Here is a 6,000-nt window from a genome sequence, read left to right as displayed (position 1 = left end):
ATTGACGGCCTTTTTACAATCATTGTTTCACCATACTTTGTTTATCTTTTTTGGTTGGCGTAGTGTAGGCTGGTTGGAAGATCTTGGAATGGATTCTAAAGCAGGTTTTGTTAGAATACGTGTTAGGATTTCCGTCTTTTGATCAACCTCCAGAGCTTGAAAAACCGCTTCATAATTTGTATTACTTAAGATATATTTGAACCTTTGCCAATCAGCTTTCTTATAATTAAATCTAAAGGTAGGTGGCACAGTTTCACAGCTCGTATCATTTATTATGGCCAGAATTGCCGAATGGTCTGTCTGTAGGTGCTGTATATTGCGTATTGTTACCTGTGGAAGTAGATATGCTGGTCCTATCTGTAGATCAATTGTTGAGAAGCTTCCATTCCTTATATTGTAATAGGTGTTTAGACCACACGGTGTAAGGACTAAAGCATCTGGGACCTCTAGAATTACTTTTTCAATGCACTTTACTGTTGTATTTGACTTATTTACATCCTCCCAACGGGGACTATGGGCATTAAAATCACCGCACAAAATTGTTTTTTGCCCGGTTAGCTGTTCACATAATACGTTAAAAATTGGATTTCTGCCATTGGGATTATAAAATGAACATATTTTAAGGTGATCACCATTTTTTAGGTAAAGAATGACCCCAACCACATCTACATCGTGATTATATGGTTTAATTGGCACTGCAGAGTGAGATAGATTATTTTTGACAAGTACAGCAACACCTCCACCCTTGCGGTCGGAAGACCTGTCTTTTCTATATATTTTAAAACCAGGAATAATAATCTTTTTTAGCCCATGTAGATTTGTCTCTTGCAGACATACAATGTCGGCATTATTTGTGCTTAGTCCATTTGTTAAATCTAGAAGCTTAGTCGAGTTTAAGGAGATTACATTCCATTGGAAGATTTTTAGTGTATTAAGGTACATAATATCCATCTAGATTTGCCGTATCAATTGTTTCACTGTCGCTTGCAAAGGAGAGGAGATCGTCTTCCCTTTCTCTATCTGCTTGCTGATTTCGACTATTTTTGGTACGAGGTGTTTTTTTCCCTTTGCTAACTTTCTTTAGGCTTACCAAATCTTTTCCATCCGCATCTTCGTTTTCACTTTTTTGGGACAAAATAGGGATGGCTATTGCACTTTTAGGAGCTGAAATTCAGCAGTTACTGATGCCCAAAATGGTTGGACCGAGAAGCATTGTGATAGCTTTCCTAGTCATAATTGCTTTCACTTACTGCGTTTCTCCACTGGATTGGATCAGATGGCTAACTGTTAAATAAGTTGCGATTTTTTCCAACTCGCTTGAATCTGAGGTTGCCTGTGGTCTGTGCTGAGAAGATTGTGTGTCTTTTGTTTGTGTTTGTTTTGTTGATGGCAGAGGTGTAATGCCATATATTTGCTTTTTTTGGTTAGCACCTCTGCTGCTTTCCAAATCTCTATTTTGAGATTGACTCACACTCTCTTTGGGGGGGTTTGGTGTGGAGGGACCTGAAGTTGTTGTCAGTCTTTGAGCTAATTCTGAATTGGGAATTCTTGCTACTACCACAGAGTACGGAAGTCTCATTTGGTGTGACAACCTTACTATAGCAGCTCTTTTCTGATATGAAGGACAAATTTGCTTTTGCAGGTAAGAGTGCCTATCTGTTTTACAATTCTTGCAGTATGGTTCTCGTGCTGTGCAAGCATCTTGATTCTGACCCGTTCCTCCACATTGTGGACAGGCAGGAATCGTTTGCTTGCAGTTATTTTTGGTCTGGCCGTGCATCAAACAAATAGTGCAGTGGAACGGTTTCGGTTTGTACTGTTTGTACCATACTTTTTGGCCGTACAGATACAATCCAACTTTTATCTCATTTTGGCTGGTTATTAGGACAGATTTACTGTCCACTAGATCACCTTCCTTCTTTTGTCGAAGTCTAGTTACAGTTGCTGGTTCTACTAGCCGTCCTGATGCATCTAGTAGCTCAAGCTGAATTTCTTCATTAGAAAGATTCAGGTCCAGTCCATATACCATATATTTATGGAGTGCCTTTTTTATTACAATTTTACATTCGACTGTGGTACCTGCAAAAGATAACGTGTTAGACTTTTGAATCAAAATGTTTGCCAAATTTTTATTTTGAAAATAAATGTTAGCCATACCTGATCTAAGAAGACACACATCAAAATTAGCTTTTGCAGCCGAAAATATTAATTTCCTTAAATTTAGGATCTCTTCTTGTTGAAACGGCTCTCCATTAGTTTTCCTAATCAAAACTGAGATCGGATCTGTTTTGATTATGTTTTCTTCAATATTAGGCTGTGTGTTTGGTGAACATCTTGATCTTTTTCTTGGTGGTGTAGGTTGAGATACTATCTGAAAATTTTCGTTCTTAGTAGCTTGGATTGTTTTTTCTTTTTGAGCTGTTTGGTTTTTACGGATACTAGCATGCTTCACAGAAGTTGATGACTTGGGAGGGGATCTAAAAAGCATTCCTCTTCTTTTTTTACTTTCGGACTGCCCGTGAAATGCTTCTCGGTTCCGCCCGAAAATAATTCCTTAAATTGTGGTGTGGCAATGCTTATATGGTAATCGGCAAAAAATTCAATTCCTTAACGAATGGACTTTTAAAAAATAGTCTTTAAACACAGCAATCAGATTTATAATTTAAGGTCAATCACAATCTAATGAACACTCTAGGTCTATGCAATATGGAAAAAATCACAGAATATAGGAAAAATGTCTATGTCTCACAAATTGAGGCAATTTCCAATCTGAACTTTTTCACAGTGCACATGGTTTTGTTTCATGGTTTTAAATTATTGTGACAATAATTCGCAAGAAGCTTATTTTTAAAATTTCTTAAAGTGTTGCTGTTGCTGTTGAGGTCACCTCAGCAAGAGATTTAAGATTAACTTTTCGGCAAGAGATTTACTTTCTTCTTTATTTTGAAATATGTCTGTCTTCTCAATTTCTTCTCTTATTTTGGTCCACCTATTTGCCATTTCCGCCATTTCTAACTCTAGCCATTTTAAACACATATTTCAATCTGTACCCATATTCTTTATAAGTTTCGTTGTCTCATTTTCTTTTGCTTCTAAACTTTCTTTGAAAGTGCTTGGGGGAGCGTTGAAACTTTACAAAAATGGCTTGTTTTAGTCTTTCAAAATCTTTTGAGTATTCCATTGGTAATGCTTTATACGCAATTTGTGCTTTGTAGTTAAGGAGGAGCTGTATTCTTGTCACCCAATTTTCTCTCGATAATCCACTTAATTCCGCCGTTTTTTCAAAATTGTAAATGTATAAATGTACATCTTCATTTTCTTTCATTGGTTGGAGGTTTACTGCCTGCACTACCTCTATGGTAGACGATTTCTGTGGCTCTGGGTAATTTCTCCCTGCAATCATTTCCATTATGTATTTTCTTTCCTCTCTGTCTGCCTCCTCCTTTCATTGTCTATCTACTCTAATATTCTTTTGTCTCTGCTCTCCAGCTATCCTCTCTTTCTCTTTCTTGTCTATCTTTCTCTCTTTCTTTCTCCATGAAATTTAATAGTTATTGTGTCCTATCTATTTGGGTACTTTTCCACGAGCTCCTGCTAGAAATTGAGCTTCTACTACTCCTGCTACTTGGCCTACTATGATTCTCACTGTCTTTATATTCTCTTAATTCGTTTTCTGAGTCTGCTCGTTGTATAATATTTTCTTTTCCCCGTAACTCCCACACTTTTTGTACCTCCTCTGAAGGGTGAGTTTGTTTTGTTTTACCAGTACTTTCATGTAATGATTTTTCCTGATGTATTATCGCCACTGTTTCTTTTGTTCGGGTTTCTCTATCTGAGAATAATTCTTTCTCAATTTACCTTAGAGTTTTTTCTTCTTCCCTGGTTTGTACCGGAGATCGCTCTATTACTGATTTTGTTTTAAAGATTTCCTCTTCACACGTTCCAGAAATGTCTATTTCACCTGTTGAGTGATATATGGTTCTATCTGATTGTGTTTTTATTTCCAGCGGGAGTCGCATACAATTGTGTGTCTGAATCCAATTTTTGTTTTACCGCAGTAGATCTTGTCTGAATTCTCTGTTTGTTTGCCGTTATTTCAAGGTTTACTTAACGTCTTCTGTCCAAATGAAAATCCTTTTATCAATGCAACTGGGTCTCTCATGAAAAATTGCTGCGTCTTAATTAGCTTTATTTTGCACACTAATTAGTTTATTACCTATCTATTCAACTAGGCTCAGCCCAGATAAAAAATTTTTTTTGATTTTTTTTTCTATATATGTAACCACAATAGCCTACTCTTGTAGGCTAAATTACTTGTCTCTTCAAAAACGCGGAATTCTTTTACTATCAGGTTTACGGATAGGACCTTTAATTGCTGCCACCACTTATTGAAAGTGTAAGGTATGGTGTCACACACTTATTAGTGTAAAAATGGCCCAACAAGGTTTCTATGCCACTTGCTCGAGGGGGAGAACCCCTTGTCAGCCCAAAGGTTAGTGGGATTCTCGCGCTTACTCCAATGGTTCTGTTTCTACTAGTGTGATCGAATGGTCCCAGGGGCCACTTTCAAGGCCAAGGGTTACCGGTAGTATTTCTAACTAACTCTCTAGACTCGACTTAGCTGAAAAGTCAAAGAAAATTATAGTATAAAAATCTTACTGTAATCAAGTCACGCTACAAAAAGGAACAAATTTTCCCCATCCCGCTCAGGCAGCCGCGTGTCTGCAACGGGACTATTGGGTGTAAATGAATTTTTCCAGCCAATCCGAGGGCTTATTAAGTTACTGGTCAAACATCCCCAATTGCGCACTTAACCTCGTGGTCTGTGTAACCAACTATGCAATTAGGAGGACAGAAAATGGTGCCACCAAAATTAAAGGAAAATTAATAATTGTTACTAGGGGAAGGAAAATAATTAAGGGGCCAAAAGAAAAGAATCTGGGAAGGACACTTATCTGAACAAACTGGGACCAAGAGTTCCAACAGATACCATATTTATCTATTCTGGGCTTAAACTGGGAGTCATAATTTAGAATGGAGCAAAAGTCTTCAGTTGTAGACCATGTTTTGGTAAGGCAAGCATTATTAATCTGGTTTTTGTGATGACTAATTTGAAGTTCATCCATTTTATTTAACAGTCACTTACATTCACTAGAAGGATTCTGGGAAATGTGTAGGATGAAGGGCAATGTATAATGCCAGGGTTTCTTGATTTGCTAATGGATACTTGTTGTTCTTGGGTTCATTTGATGCAAATAACAGGACTGAGGAGATGGACTGATTCAGAAATTGAAATGAGAGGGAGCTGGAATGTAACATGGAGGTCTTCTGAATGGGTTTGTTTGGTGCCATTGATAATTTGGATTCATGTTGCTTTTGAGGACTGGTGTGGCGAACTTCGTTTTTTTGCTGATCAATATTCATAGTGATAATACACAGGAGAGAGTTTGACAGTTGACAATAACTTTTCCGGTATTATTAGAAAGTTTTTTGAATGCATCATAGCCATGATTCAAATGAATCCAGTCACAACCAAAACAATGATTACTTCCAAACTTAATACAAACTTTCCTGTGTAATAGTTGGCTGTCAGAGCCCTCACAGTCACCCCCAACATTAAAACTCTTGCAAACATGCAGAGATTTACATTTTTGCCTTTTTTGCAAATATCATTCTAGGTAAATTTGCACACAGCCTTATGTGTAGTCAGTTCATTACTGCTTAACTGTCTTGACCTTTAGTTCACATTTATTAGCATTCAACTTCCTGTTCTCCAGGTCAGATGAACTCTTAATTATGTTATCACTAAGGTAACTGAACTTTTGAAAAATACAAGTTTGTTTCATCACCTCTTTGTTATAGGAAATAATTGAACATTTATCCCAGTGGGATTTATTAATGATAATATCCTGATTTTGATCATCATTAACATCAGATGACTTTGGTGGGGTTTCATTTAGACGTGTTTTTGTCTATTTAGAGGTTTTTCGTATTTCCTTG

The sequence above is a fragment of the Artemia sp. Qi Xiang Cuo genome, chromosome 6 (assembly GCF_049724085.1).
Source record: "Artemia sp. Qi Xiang Cuo chromosome 6, ASM4972408v1, whole genome shotgun sequence".
In the NCBI taxonomy this organism is placed as follows: Eukaryota; Metazoa; Arthropoda; class Branchiopoda; order Anostraca; family Artemiidae; genus Artemia; species Artemia sp. Qi Xiang Cuo.
Note: the sequence above shows the minus strand (reverse complement) of the source record.